Source organism: Hevea brasiliensis, chromosome 4, assembly GCF_030052815.1.
Source record: "Hevea brasiliensis isolate MT/VB/25A 57/8 chromosome 4, ASM3005281v1, whole genome shotgun sequence".
NCBI classification, from domain to species: Eukaryota; Viridiplantae; Streptophyta; class Magnoliopsida; order Malpighiales; family Euphorbiaceae; genus Hevea; species Hevea brasiliensis.
This window is the reverse complement of record NC_079496.1, coordinates 27,269,871-27,287,002: the sequence shown is the minus strand read 5'-3', so window position 1 is coordinate 27,287,002 and position 17,132 is coordinate 27,269,871. Positions and strand designations below refer to the sequence as shown.

The window sequence follows — 17,132 nt, the reverse complement described above, 5'->3', positions numbered from 1 at the left end:
TTTAATTCATTTTCAATATTTTAATCTCCCTCATTTTAATTGACATTTAGATCAAAAACCAACTCTGAGAGTGAATTGACCAAAATGCCCTTCATCGGGTTATAGTCAATCTTTTTCGGTAATACCGATTAAGTCCATAACCCGATGGTCACTTTAATTTTTATACTACTTATCTCTATTTGTTTTCATTCTATTTTTAGTCCTTAGACTGGCTTTGAATAGTACTATTCACTGACTGAAAATGGTACTATTCAGAGTTTAGAAGTTAGGGATGTTACAGAATAACCTCGTATACTTGCTAGCAATGTGTTGGAAGATCCCTTTTATTTCATTCCCATGGGACAACAAATCTTAACTTTCATAATTTGACATTTGGTTAGTTTTCTAATTGGTAATTCACCCAAAAGCAATCCATCCTAAACTCATTTTTCTATAATATTTCGATATTGATGACATGTTTCTTAAGATTTCTCTTTCTTAAATTTGGTACAAATATCATTTTACTGACAATTGATATGCATTTTCCTTGAAAAAACAAAGAAGTTTGATAGACTTCAATGCATTTTTATGTTCCTCATGTCTGGTATGACAATGTGGCTTCTGGTTACATGTATCATGAGCTTCCAAGGCACATTTTTTAAACTCATCTTTTCATTTATAACTTTGCAGGACAATATGGATAAGAAGATACAAGAACTTAATAATGAGCTGGAGTATGCAAATCAAAAGTGTGAAGTTTATCGGGCTAACATACTTTTAGTCTTAAAAGGCATAGAAGACCATAAGATACAATTGTCAATTAAAGTGCAAAATATAAAGATTAGTATGAAAGACAATATCTAAAAGTGCAATGCAGTTTCATAATGTGGTTTGTTCTTTCCTAAAATTAATTTCCAAGTCAATTTGATCACTATTCTCTAAGCCCTATTGACCTTTTGGGTAGTGTAGATTTTGTGAAATATTGCTATTAATGTTCCTCTTATACAGATAACCTCCTGTCTAAAACATTTCTGTAGAATTTTCTTTCAAACTTGTTATAATGCCATAATAGGAAACATGATGAATCCTAATTTCTTCTCTTGCATGCACATTTATATGTTGATTCCTCGTATCCTGGAGGAAAGAAGTCCAGTATAATGCCTCACTGATGATAAAATGGTTGCTAAGTTTCATGATAAAAAATTAAAAGAGAATCTTGCATCAAACTAAAACCACAACAGGAAAGAGTCCACCATGATAGCAATGGGTTTGTTGATACATTGTTGCCATGTTGCAAAAGGAGATATTTTGACTTCTTTATTATATAGCAAAGGTACATCCAAGAGAAGCTTGAATTATGTTAATATCCCATATTAGTTTGGAATAGGGTAGCGTGCCCTTATAAAGTTTTGCACTCCTACTTCTCTCATTTGAGCTAACTTTTGGAATAAATTGGGTCCAATTCATTTCTTAAAATAGTATCAGTGTCACGATCTGATTCCATGGGCCGAACCAGCACTAGGACTTGGATTGGTATAAAGCCCTCGAGACCCACAGTAAGCTTCACTATTCCCAAACCCATAACTAGGGCCAAAATTAAGGCCTAACTTGCAAAAATAAAATAAAATATTATATTTTTATTTGGGTCAACCCAACCCGATAACCATCAGAAATCAAAGCTAGGGGAGCCGAGCTCAACCCTGATACCATCATGTACAAACTATTTAATATCATAATAGTTTTTCATTAATTAATACCATAATGCATAGCTCAATGTCACAGTGGAGTTTTAGTTATTAAACAAATAAAAAAAAAAAATAGATACAAGAAACTGTTAAACTAAGAAGCAAAACCTGCGGAGGAAAAATGTAGGTTACACTTGAAGAAATAAACTCGCTCCTCCTGTAACCTAGGAAAAAATATTTGAACAGAAATGTGTATTTGACTCAGAGAGTTTAGATTAATTATAAAAGTAATTTCTATAATTATATAAAATTAGTGCAATCCTACTATGAAATACACATCCAACACATAAAACAATTAATTCACCCGATATTCGTACGAGAAGTTAATTTGAAGCTACTTACACACCTAGTGTATCACATCAATATATATATATATATGGGAGCTAATCCCCTATACAACTCTCTTAATCTAATACCTATCAGCGATGTCAACTCAAGCGGGACTTTCGCTTAATAATCCAAATGCGGAGGCCAACGAGATCAACTTAAAGCTGTACTCACTCTAACTTATCCATATATAAGGATCGAGTTTCAGCATGTAACACCCCTCACCCGTTTACAGTGTAGCCGAGCAAGGCGTGCTACACGGCGTGCCAGAGCACCTGATCTTATCTGATTTCATTATAGTTCTAGATTTACTTGTTCAAAAACTTTATCTGAGGTTTAGGCTATTTTTACTTTTATCAAAATCTGACTAATTTGGAAAATTCAAAAATTTCAATGATAATCCAGCAGAGTGCTGGTAGTAATTTGGACTAACAGTTCTTCTGAACCTGCCAAAAACAATTTCAATATATACTCAAATTCACAACTCAGAATCAGTCTCAAAATTTTTCATACTCAATCTCAATAAGAATCATCATGATCAGATACTTAACTCATATATCAAAATTCTTACATTTTATTATTTTACATAATTTGCCAACTAAGTACATAAATTTATCCAGTACAGAATATACAAATAAAATTACAGTTACTAATTCACATTACAATAATAGCAGTAATTATAATTTACAGATTATAAAACATGCTTAAAATGAGCCCTATCTACATGCATTGCTGAGGAGGTGACAACCTTCAATTCTTCTGACACTTCTACAGATCTGGACTCCAAAAATCTCAGTCGACAGTCTACTGGTTTTACCTTCAGTACCTGCGCGAGGAAGCAATTCCATCGCGCTAAGCATTTCTGCTTAGTGGTGCAATAGTATAACAAGAAATAATATATACAATAAAAGAAAGAAATAAATCATCATTTCGAATATCCAGGAATCAATTTAATTTGGTATGGTATTTCTAGTATTAACGATCTTATATACTAGTTTGTTCCTCTTTGGAAGTGCTTAGTTATAACTTTTCAGTAATACTACCCAGTATACAAATTATTCTAACTGTATTGTATTTCAAGTCTCTACGATTCTGCGATTTATATTTTTTTTATGTTGCTTTTGCTAATTTCTTTTACTCATTCATTCAATACTTAATTTAATTGTACTGAAATTTCATTATACTTAACTTAACTTAGCTTCTTGAATTGAATAATGTTTTAAATGACTGCCCATATAGCCTATACACTGACCAGACTGGATAAACGGATATACTAGCACTGGATACCTAGTACCTCGGGCCGTCACACCATCGGTCACAAAGTGTCTCCCGGTGTGCAAATAGTGTGGCTAAAAAGCCATATAATCATTTAGGCATTAAACCGAGTATAATAACACAAACTGTATAGCCATAGGCTATTAAAATCATAGTATGGCATAATAAGCCATAAAACACAGAATGACGTAAATTCATTTACAGAACAGCTGTCAGAATCCTATTGGCATGCCAACCTATCCAAACTAGTCAACTAGGCACATTAGGGCATATTACAATGTTACATATTTAATTCTTTATTCATAGGGTTTATACATCTTTATGCCTTTCACTAGTCAATAAAATTATTGACCTTTTTATGCATCATGGATAGGTTGATTCTAGCATCGACATGTCACAATTTATAATTCAATATTATGTCAATATAATGCAATTTACCCTTTTCACAAGTTGGCATTCATTGCCAAATCACTTCAAGCATCATTTTATGTAATTACCAATTTTCAATTTTAGTGTGCTAGATTTGTCTAGCTTAAAGTCCTATTTCCCTTGGTTTTTAGCTTCTGGTCAAAGAAGAAAAATTGTAGCTCAATCTACTAAAGCTGGACAGATTGCACCTTTACTTCAAAATTTGGTCAATTTCTCAATTTTTTTGTGCTAGATTTGTCTAGCTTAAAGTCCTATTTCTCTTGGTTTTTAGCTTTTGGTCAAAGAAGAAAAATTGTAGCTCTATGTCTTATTACACGCGGGATAAAATTTCAGGTCATTTCGAGTTGTATAGACCAAGATATGGTCAATTTCTCAATTTTTGTTTGCTAGATTTGTCTAGCTTAAAGTCCTATTTCTTTTGGTACTATTCCCTTTAGTTCATTTCATTAGTCAACCTATAATGTTGACCCTTAATGCACTCTACGTGAGTCAATTCTATTGTTACCAATATGTCACATTTTATAGCCCTTTAGTGTTGGTATATGCTACCAATTTCATTTCCAAGTGTATTGCATTTTATTGCAATTTACCGGATTTCGGTGTACTATTTTACCTAGCCAGACGACCTAGTTCCCTCAGTTTTCGGGTTTCGGTCCAAACTACAAACTTGTAGGTCTATGTCTTATGGATCGCAGGGCAAAATTTCAGGTCATTCTGAGTTATGTAGACCAAGTTATGGTCATTTTACTATTGCTGGTCAAAATGTATCAAAATTGGTCACTTTAGGTCATTTTAGGTTCGGCCAGTTTTTGGACCCGAACTTGTGCAAGCTTTTTGACTTGCTTATGGTCATTTCTTGTAACACCCCTGATTTTATATATTATTATTGGGCTTCGTGTAGGTATCCTCAATTCACGAAAATTCGACAGTTGACCGGGTCTGTGAAATTCCGGCCCAACAGACCCGTTACCGGAAAAGTCTCCGAATTGGACCGAGGTTTTGGCTAGCCCCCATTGTCAGACGTCCCAAGCGCGTTCCCGAAGTCGGAATCGGCAAAGGTAAACCCGAACCTTGTTTTTACGTAATTTTCTAGTGCTTAAATAGGATTAAAAATCCGTAAAATATTCGTGGTAGCTTAGAAAATTATGATTCTTTTTGCAATAGCTTAGTAATATTGCTAAGGACCGCGGGGCAAAGTTTTAGAATTTTTAGAGCTTATTTGGACAGTTTTTGCAAAAATGGTCAATTATAAGGACTAAATTGAAATTTTACATATTGTGATGGATGATTGATTTGATGGGCCCAGGAGGGGCTGTGTGATATGATTGAACTGTTGATGTATGGATTGTGAGTATAGAAGTGCGTTTTTAGCCCTTTTGCAGGTTGGGTAGGTCCTAGGTATAGGGGAGACTCTGCCGGATTTTCGGCACGACTTAGGACGTAATTGGTCTTTTTCTTTATTTGTATTGAGTCAGATTGTATTAAATAAATGTAATATGATTGTCAGGTGAGCCGGGACAGCCTTCTTCCTCCGCCCAGCCGCCACAGTAATTTGTCGTCAAGTCTGTGAGTAAAATATTAATTTTAATTGTAATTTCGATATTATTATATGTTCAGCATGCCCATGCATCACTTATATGCATATATTTATTTAGTTAAACTCTAGGCACGAATTATGTTGCATTCATAACTGTTAATGTGCCATGAATGTTGTTGTGGTAATTTGGAGCAGTGTGCGTGCGTTGGCGTGCGTGTGATGTGGTGTGGACTATGGATAGGGCCAGGCGATCCACGGCTTGAGTAATTCATGGGACCCGATCCTTCGAGGGTAGTCACGGCTTGAGTAATTATTTGGGACCCTCGATTTGGTTATTAAGTGGAAGTCCGAGCTTGAGTAATTCGGCACCGTGTTGGATTTAAGAGAGAGGCGTATGGGGATCAGCTCCCATATGTTATGATTGATACTACAGGGTGTGTGAGTGCTCCAAATTACCTTTTTGATGTTATGATGTGAAAATGTTGTGTATGTTGCATTTCACTCTACAGGTTGCATTAGTTTCAGATAGTTATAGAGATTATAGTTAAGATTGATATTTTACTCTCTGAGTCGACTGCTCACTCTGTTCAAAAATTTTCTGAGCCACAGGAGGATATTTTGTTCAGGTTAACTCGCCTTTTACCTCGCAGGTTGTTTATCAATATTGTGTAATTTTAATTACTCCTAGAATTTCCGCATGTGTTAGCAGTAATTATTTGAAATTGGTCTGTAATATTATATTCATGTTGGACCTGTAAACTTAATATTTTAAGTCTGTTTGATGGATTGGATGAGGGAGCTGAGCTCCCATTTATTATTATGTTGATGAGTATGTGGAGGGTGAGCTGAGCTCCCCAATGGATTGTTTATTGTGTTTACAGGTCGGGTGAGTCGAAAACTCCCCGTTTTAAAGTCCATTTTATGGCCGGACTCTGTCCGTTTGTTTTCTTGATATTGGGCCCAAATGGGCCTTAGAGTTGGGTTAATGAATAGTTAAGGCTTACTACGGGCCTCGGGGGCTTTAGGCTGGCCCAGGTCCTAGTGCCGGTCTGGCCCATAGGTTGGGTCGTGACATTTCTGGGTTTGGGTGTCTTCATAAGACTTGTAGATATAGGTCTTAACTATTCATGGTCAAACTTTCAGGTCAATTGGACCTGTTTTGAGTGAGTTATGGCCTAAAAACTAACTGCTGCCCAAATGGTCGTTTCGTGCCTTAAATGCACTAATCCGGATTTGGTCACTTTTTAAGGTCAGTTTCTAGGCAGAATTTTGGCAACCTTTCTACATGAAAGTTGGCCTATTTGGTGTCTAGTTTCACCCCATATTGGCCTCATATCAATTGGGTTCATAGTTTGGCACTTATGGCCTCATTTAGGTGCTGTCTTCAATACACAACCTGCACAAAGCTCATACACTCCCAATTTAATGTTCCTTCTCCTCCTCATTACTACAATATTCAATCAACAAAACTTCCATACATATATTGTACACAATCCCAGCAAAAATTTTGGGCAGAATACTCAAGTGCACAAGGCACACAATACACCATTAAACTTCAATATTTTCATCCACCGAAATTCAACATACTTCAATGTTAATATTACACATATACTTCAACATATTCATACTTCAACATCACTTACACTTGCTGCCCACAAATTGACATTCACATATATCATTAATAACCATATATTCACACACAATTTCATGCTATTAGGGGCTGCCAAACATGGCAGTTTGCTCAAGGCTTCAAGGTTCCATTTCACACCTTTAATCTAAACACTACATGTACATACTTGTGCACAAACTTACTACAACTTTCATTTGGACAATTCAACCTTCATTTTCATTCATTAGAAGTAAAAATAACTCAAGCTCAACAAGGGTTCATGGCTGCCCAAAATGAAGCAACATCACAAATCTCCAATAATTGTTTCAAACCATAATTTAAATTTCTCAATTTCAACCAATTCAAGTCCTATCACTTCCCATATATATACCCATATCAAACATCATCTTTAAACTCATCTACATCATTTAAACACATCAAAATCCCATGAATGTCTTGGCTGCCGAAATGAAGGGCTCACCAAATATACATTAATTTACTCAATTTCTTCACAAATCAACTCACCCAAAGCTCAAAACAAGATCTAATGAAAGAAAATGGGGAGATTAAGCACTAACCTCATCTTGGGCTTGATTAAACTTCACCAAAACTCCTCTTTCTTGCTTCCTACATGCTGCCCATGATGTGTAGAACAAGTTTAATGAAGGACTCTTGAAGAAATGATGGCTTGATTAATGGTGCATGAAGGCTTGTATATGGGCATCCATGGATGAGCTTGGGAGAGAAAATAAAATTCGGCAATGCTGATGAAGGAGTGAAGAAGATGAAATGGTTTAGTGGAAAATGCTGTTCACTTATGGTTTTATACCCCACTAAACATTTAAATAATAGTTAAAATAATTAAACTTTCATAATTCTAATTATAGCCCCATATTTCCTTTAATTGCATTTCATTTATAATTTCATTTTTCATTAAATTTTCAAAATATAATACCACTTATTTTTCATGGACATTTAAGTCAAAAGTCAACTCTAGATGTCAATTGACCAAAATGCCCCTCTTCGGGTCAAGTTCGGACTTTTTCGGTAACACCGATTTACTCCCTGTACCGCCGATTTCTTTAATTTTTATTTTTCATTTATACTAACTTTCTAATTTTTCTTTGACATTTTCTAAGTGTAATATCATTTATTTTTAATGGAGATTGAGGTCAAAAGGCAACACTATGTGTCAAATGACTAAAATACCCCACTTCGGTTATATTCCCGATTTTTCGGTAATACCGATTTTTGTCTGTTTCTCGATTTTTCATTTTTCTTTGTACTAATCTATTAATTTTTCTTTGATATTTATATTATCAATTACATTTCAATAAACCTTTATTTATGTCTCAAAATTAAATTCAGAGGGTTCTCCAGGTCTGGGTCGACAACGGCCTTCCAGTCTGATCACCCATCGCTGCGGTGCCGGCTCGTTTAACTTAGTATCATTTTCTCTCTTTCATTTTTTTGTTTGATTTTTCTTGTATTTTCTTTTTATTTATTTCATCATTATATGTCTGTTCACTATCACCGAAGTGTAGTTCCAGACATCCTAACTTGCCTGGACTGTTATTTAGCCACTAGAGCAACAGAACGTACAGAACACGTACAGTGGGGATGTTACACAGCAAGTCAAGTTCCAACTGTGACTATCCCTCCTACCCATATCCATATCCATATCTGCACCATATTCACGTCAACACACACACATAGCTCCAAATTATCCTCAAGGCGACAATCACAAATAAATAACAATAATTAAATATGCAACAACTAAAATGTCTCTAATATATTAACTATTTATGTACATAATTAATTATTTATAAAATGCATGAGCATGCCAGATATATAATTGATATTGAAATTACAAAAATAATCAATATCCAACTCACAAACTAGTTAACCCATTTACAGCTAGTCCGGCTGGAAAGAGAAGACGGCCATCATCGATCACCTAAACATACACATGGACTTCCATAAAAAAAATGACAAAATTAAATAAGTAATTCAAACTATAGAATCAAAATAAATTCTAAGGTCTTGCTGAAATTTCAGCGAAATTTCTCCTATAACTGAACCTAACCCCCTTGCAAGAAAAATGCAACCATAGCAACCAACAGGGCCTCAGGCTCACAATAACAATTATAATGCCCATCCAGGGCCTATAAGAATCTTAATCTAGGTCCAATCCTTCAAACTCTCGCTCGGGTCTCTAACTCCTCAACAGTCCAAATAATTATTTTAGCACTTCATAAATTATAAAAATATTCCTTGAGGTCCTCCATATTGTCCTTGTATTAATTAAAATTATTTTATTTAATTTTACTAAGGTAGGAATATTTTACAAATTTAATCAGTTAGCTTAATTAAGGCACAAACTATACAACTTGAGTTAGGGATTGCTTTTGCAAATTCTGCTACCTGAAATGCATCCAGAATGTCTAAAAATGCTGTGATTGACTATAATATTGACTATGTTTTGAGACGGGCCGTCAAGCAACTGGATTAGGCTGAAAACTCAATCCCGAGCACCTCTAATCTAACATTGATTTGATTATATCTAAACGAAGCCCATAAATTATTAATAATTATCATACAATTATATTTAATTTACAAACATCGAAAAAGGTCAAAATCTCACTAAGCGATCTAGACCGTCTGATTATCGCCTCTTTCAAACGGTGTCCGATCGGAGCGGGGTCAATCTCATCTAGAAGGTTTCATAGCTTTGAGACCATTGGTGGTCTCGGATTGTTGATCTAACGGTCAGATCATTGATCCAACGGTTGGATTATCCTAGATCTGATCAGAAACCTTAAAAAACCCAAAACTTCTCTTCTCCAAAACTTTTTCCTTCCAACCATCATTTGCTGCAAAATTAGTGTCAAAAGAAAGCTTTTAGAATAAGCTTTCCAACGCCACTAAGCAGGCCTTGATCAGACGTCGAATGAAGTTGAAATCACTCCTGAAAGCTTTTGCCCCTGCGCGCGTATTGAAGGAGAAATTTCCTCCATTTGCGCCGCTGCTGGTGCCGCTCCGGCTGGCTGGTGGCTAGCCAGCATCGCCCAGGGTGGTGGCACCCCTTGTCGACCATGGGTGGTGGGTGGTGGCTCACCGACAGAGAAAGAGAGGGAAAGGGAGAGAGAAAAATAATGTTGCTGCCTTTGTTTTCTTTAATTTGGGAATGAATCTGGACAAGCATTTGTTTAGATTCATTCCTAAAAAGTTTTAATTCTTTTTTAATACTTGATCTTTTTTATGTTTTTAAAATAAGTCCCAAATTTCTTTCAATTGGGTCTCAAAATTCAACTATATATACAATTAAAATATAAAGAAAATACAATAAATAATATTGATAATAATAATCAAATTAATAACGATAAATCAAATCTTAGAACTAAGGTTAAAAATAATGAAATAATATATTTTGTTAATTGGTTTAACATTAATATTTAAAACTAATCATTTAAATTAAATTTGGATTATTAAATAATTTATAAAATATGTTTGGAAATAACATTAAATATATATAAATAAAAGTTTTACAAAAATTATAAATTAGTTAGATAATATTAAAATAATATTTAAATACTATATAAAAATATTAAAATTTATATTTTAAAAAAAATGCTGGTTATTACATTATTTCCCCCTTAAGAAAAATTTATCCCCAAATTTTCAAACAAACAGGGGATCAAGAAAAGAAAGTTATTAGAACAGGTGCGAGCATTGCTCCTCCAGCTATGCAAAGATGGTTAAAAGCACTTTGCTTGCAACTATCCCTATTATAGCACGCTAGCTACCATCCTTTATCTGAAACTAGGCCATTACATCTGAGTACTTGTTGATCTTTTTCTGATATCTCTAGTACCCACTATGCTTCCACTGCACTCAGATATGGTATATAGCAATACTAGTCTTGATTTCCTTCTATTACCAATCTCTGTGGTGCAAAGATGTGAATCATATTGTCTGCTTTACAAAGTCTTATGAAGTGCCCTTTTGATATAACTACTTTTATACGTAACTTACCCGAGATCATTACTGATTCTGTTAGCCATTGAAACTTTTGTAAGACTTTCTCCATGCTAAAAGCACCTGTACTTCTTAATTCCATAATATTATGAACTTCCCACTTACTTCACGCCACTAACAAGGTCCTTGTACTGACTCCTACCTATCTCATAGGAAATCAGCTATGGAGAGTTCCATCCAAAAGCCAAATGTTCCTTACACCATTTATAGACATCGAAAAGTGAACTGGTCTCTCTTCTGACTTAGCAATAGTTTATGTAATCTCGAGCTACCCAATCAACATGACTTATCATATCCTCATCCTTTCTTAAAAAGGGAATTCCTTGACTTCTGCTTGAAACTTCTTACTATCTGACATACATCCTCATACATTGGTACTTCGATCGAGGCTCTATCGCCCCCTAAACCTGCCATTTTACCATAAATTTTCCATAATTTTTCCTAAACATCCCTTAGCGTCTCTCTCATACTATTTCTTTTTATCTTTTCTCACTTTATGCCTTTTCTTTGAAGATATCCATCCCATCAATGTTAACTTTAACCTTTTCATTATTTCTTAATCCTAACTTGATTTTTAAATCCATTACTTCCAAAATTCTAACTCTACAATTAGTTTCCATTGGCACATACAACATATCGTATAACACTATAGCACTAACCTATAACTCATTTTATGGAACTCAGGCAATTCACCGTGGATGATCCTTCCTGTACCACCTTCCTAACTTGACCATTAAATATTATCATTCCCTACTATCTTTTATAGGGAATTTCTCTTCATAGTTAAATAGGTATTCTTGAACCTATAAGTTCTACCTAAGCTATCATGGTAGTAAGAAATGTGTGTTGTACCACAATCCTAGACAAGATACTTTATGCATTCATTTTCCTTGATATAGCCACATCTATTGTCTATAGCTTTCTAGACTTTAGCCTCAAATCTGCCCATGTCTCTTGATCCTCCTCTTCAATTTTTCATCATCTCTTCGCAACTAATGTGCTCTATTATAAGATATCAGCTGTACCTACATTTTGCTATACTATTGTCCTACCTAACATATCATCTTAGAATTTATAGTCTCTTCTTATTTTCTATTTGTCCTCTACACATATAATCACTTGTCTAGTGCCCCTTATATTCTGCTATGTTCTGGAAGATAAAGCACTGATAGATTCTTCCAGAATTAACTCTAGTCTTGCCAACAATCACTCCTCTAATCCTTGTACTTTTTAATAACTTATGAGTAACATCTATACCTATCCTATCCTTTCTTCTACTATTATTCTGTTGCATATTATCAAATTGTCTCTCATTTTTCCTTACAAATTCAACCTGTTGGTCACATTACAAACACTTGCCTAACCTTTTATTACAGACATTTGAATCCATTAAGTTGTGTTTTATTCAACTTACTACCTATTGACTTCGCTTCTTTGTTTGATAAGATAGTTTGAGTTACTATTACACACCCTCTAGCTATTACCTACTTTGGTTGCAAATTTCACCTAACTTTTTTCATACTATCAATAGTCTAAAGGGTCCTTGTCACATTGCCCTTATTTTGCCTTAGGGATAGCAAATAGACATAGTCTAATCCAGATCTTATAACTCTGAGCTCTATGTTCTGGCTCCTAATACTGCACCAACTATGACCTATTATGAGTCCTGCACTTTTAGGTTTTATACCATGATAAATGTTCTCCCTAATGCCATCCTTTTCTAAGCTCTTTATCTTTACCTTTCTGTTTATCTCATTTACCTTTCCTAGAACTGCATTTTGCTTCCTCTGTATCTTGACTCTACTCTTCCTAATCTTACCCTAATATGGGCTTTTTAGTTTTTTTTTTTTATTATTTTTTTTAAGCCAACTCCTTTTATCTTACCCAAATCAACTTTAATTATTCTATTCTTTAGCTCTATCCTCTTTCTTGACCTAACTGTTATGTTAGAAACTTATATCCCTTCACTGTCTTTATCAAGTCATCAACATCTTTATGTTACTCAGAATTGGTCCTTTGACCACTCTAGCTAGCATTTTCACTGGTATTCGGGTTATACTGCATCTGCAACCAACTGTCCAAATTTTCATTTCGACACTTCCTTTATTTACTGGCACTCTGTAATTTGTCTTTGCTAACTTACTACCCTTAAAATTATTCTGTTTAGAGTATACTCTTGTATTGAGCACTAAGAAGTTAAAGAGGAATTTAAGAAGTTGTAGCCATCCATTCATTGTGTGACCTCTGTTCCTATCCTTTAGACTATATACTACCCCTTACTACCTCAAGGAGGGGATTTACAGTAATTATATTTTTTCATATTCACTCAATTAGCTAAAATTTAAGGTACTGGGTACTCAAATCCGTCATTCAATTTAAAGGCTTTACATCCAATATGATCTAATCACTTATGATTCCTACAATGAAACTTGTACCCTCTCCAGGGTACCTGAGCCAATAACTCTCTACCTCACTTTATGTCCCATTTAGGACACTATTTTGTAGGTCACCATCATCAATAGTAACCTTTTATCTCGTCTGAAAGGATAAGACCATAACTTACATCACAATTTACTGTAAAAGAGGTACTGCATCTGCCACCTTGCCACAATCATGTCAGACTATCTACTCTCTTATAACACTGCAAACCCCTTAAAATGTCATTCCATAAGCTATGAACATCATTCATAGCATCTAGTCTCCTCTTAGGGAAGTAAAGTCATACTTTATGCCTTGCTGCCACACAAAGAAGATACTATTTTTACTAATCTTTAAGCAAAGCATCCATTGTAATGCCAAATCTATCCAAGACCCCATATCGGAGACCAGATTGTCTCACTTTGTAGGTGTTACCTTTACTTTGTGACTATATTGAAACCTTTAATCTTATGGCAATTCCTGATATAACTCTAGCTCATGCTAGGGCAACCAAGTCACTAACTCTAGTTGCCACCCAATTATGACCTTCGATATTCTAGCTCAAGGGTTTAAACCTCTAACTAGGAGTTCCAAACTCTTGTGCAAAAATAAAACTCTATTTTGGCATGTCTATACCAAGCTAGAGGTTATCTACAAACACCCTCATCAGGGAACACCATGGGAATGCACACAGCTCTACACAATAATCCCATGTTGGTATTATAATCTGCACCTTACAGCACAACTTACAGGATCCTAAGGAATTACAGAAGAAGATGAAATAGGATCCTATACTCCACTTGTGACAACTTTAGGTATACACTTTCCCATTAATCTAGAACCTAAGCTCTAATACCAACTTTATCAAGACCAGATTCCATGGGTCGGACCGACACTACTACTGGGGTCGACATAAAACCCTCGAGGCCTATAGTAAGTCTCACTATTCCCAAAACCATAACCAAGGCCAAATTAAGGACCAATATGCAAAAATAAAATAAAATATTATATTTTTATTGGGTCAATCCAACCTAATGACCATCAGAAACCAAAGCTAGGGGAGTTCAGCTCAACCCTGACACCATCATGCATAAACTATTTAATATCATAATAATTTTTCATTAATTAATACCATAAATACATAACCCAATATCACAGTGAAGTTTTAGTTATTAAATAAATAAATAGATTCAAGAAACTATTAAATTAAGAAGCACAACCTGTGAAGGAAAAATGCAGGTTAGATTCGAAGAATTAAACTCGCTCCTCCTATAACTTAGAAAAAATATTTGAACAGGAATGAGCATTTGACTCAGAGAGTTTAGATATTGATTATAGATGCAATTTCTATAACTATCTAAAATTAGTGCAATCCTACCATGAAATGCACATCCAATACATAAAACAATTAATTCACCCAATGTTCACATGAGAAGTTAATTTAGAGCCACTCACACACCTAACGTATCACATCAATATATATATATAGCTCTCTTAATCCAATACTTACCAGCGAGGTTAACTCAAGCTGGACTTTCACTTAATAATCCAAGTGCGGAGGTTAGTGAGATCAACTCAAAGTCGTACTCACCCTGAATTATTCATATATAAGGATTGAATCCCAGTGAGTTAAGCTCCAGCCGTGACTACCCATCCTACCCATATCTATATCCGCAACATAGTCACGCCAACACACACACACTGCTCCAAATTATTCTCAGGGCAGTAATCACAAATAAATAATAATAATTAAATATGCAACAACCAAAATATTCTTAATATATCAACTATTTATGTGCATAATTAATTACTTATAAAATGCACGAGTATGCCAGATATATGATTAATATTGAAATTATAAAAATAATCAATATCCAAATACAGACTGATCTACTCATTCGCAATTGGTTCAGCTAGAAGGAGAAGATGGTTGACACTGATCACCTAAATATACGCACGGACTTCTATAAAAAAATTGACAAAATTAAGTAATTAATTCAAACTATAGGATCAAAATAAATCCTAAGGTCTTGTCGAAATTTTGGCAGAGTCTTCCCTATAACTGGACCTAACCCCCCTGCAAAAAAAATGTAACCACAGCAATCAACAAAGCCTCTAGCCCATAACAACAATTATAATGCTTATCCGGGGCCTACAAAATCCTAATCTAAATCCAATCCTTCAAACTCTTGCTCGGGTCCCTAACTCCTCTACAGTCCAAATAATTATTTCAGCACTTCATAAATTATACAAATATTCCTTGAGGTCCTCCATATTGTTCTTGTATTAATTAAAATTATTTTACTTAATTTTACTAAGGCAGGAATATTTTACAGATTTAATCAATTAGCTTAATTAAGGCACAAATTACACAACTTGAGTTAGAGATTACATTTGCAAATTCTGCTACCTGAAATGCGTTTGAAACGTCTAAAAATGCTAGAATTGGTTGTAATATTGACTATGTTCCGAGACGGGCCACCAGCCAGCTGGATCAAGCTAAAAACTCAGTTCTAAGCACCGATGAGCTAACATCGATCCGATTACACTTAAATGAAGTCCATAAATTACTAATAACTATCATACAATTATATTTAATTTACAGGCATTGAAAAAGGTTGAAAATCTCACCAAGTGATTTGGACCGTCTGATGATTGCCTTTTTCAAAAGGTGTCCAATCGGAGTGGGGTCAGTCCCATCTCAAAGGTTTCATTGCTTTGAGTCCATCGATGGACTCAGATTATTGATCCAACGGTCGGATCGTCCTAGATCTGATCAGAAAACTTGAAAAATTTAAAATTTCTCTCCTCCACAACTTTTTCCTCTAACCATCATTTGCTACAAAATTGGTATCAAAAGAAAGCTGTCGGAATGAGCTTTCCAATGCCACCAAGAATGCCTTGATCGAACGTCGGATGAAGCTGGAATCATGCCTGAAAGCTGCTACCCCTATGTGTGCATTGAAGGAGGAATTTCCTTCATTCGCGCCACTGCTAGGGCCGCTCCGGCTGTCTGGTGGCTCGCCGGCATCTCCCAAGGTGGTGGCGGGCCTCGTTGATCATGGTTGGTGGGTGGTGGCTCATCGGCAGTAGAAAAAGGTTCCAGGGGGGGGGGGGTGTGGTGGTGTGGAACAAGTTGACGGGAGAGAGAGGGGAGAAAGAGGGAAAGGGAGAGAGAAAAATAATGTTGCTGCCTTTTTTTTTTATATACAATCTAGGAATGAATCTAGACAAGCATTTGTTTATATTCATTCCTGGAAAGTTTTAATTCTTTTTTAATCCTTGATCTTTTTTTATGTTTTTCAAATTAGTCCCAAATTTCTTTCAATTGGGTCCCAAAATACAAATATATGTATAATTAAAATATAAAAAAATACAATAAATGATATTGATAATAATAAGCAAATTAATAACGATAAATCAAATCTTAGAACTAAGGTTAAAAATAATGAAATAATATTTCTTGTTAATTGGTTTAACATTAATATTTAAAACTAATCATTTAAATTAAAATTAGATTATTAAATAATTTATAAAATATGTTTAGAAATAATGTTAATTATATATAAATGAAAGTTTTACAAAAATTATAAATTAGTTAGATAATATTAAAATAATATTTAAATACTATATAAAAATATAAAAATTTATATTTTTAAAAAATTCAGATTATTACAATCAAAGTCTCTCAACTAGTGTTTGGACTCTCCATAAGTATTCTACGCTCCAAATATTTGATCTGAATGTGTGAGAGTGAGTTAATATACCAAATTGG

The 17,132-nt window shown here is 34.6% G+C and overlaps 1 pseudogene; it reads left to right on the top strand.

The window, feature by feature from the left end:
- LOC110642638 (protein FAR1-RELATED SEQUENCE 5-like) overlaps window positions 1-843 on the top strand; it is a 51,786-nt pseudogene extending 50,943 nt beyond the window's left edge.
- Window positions 844-17,132: the final 16,289 nt, after the last annotated feature.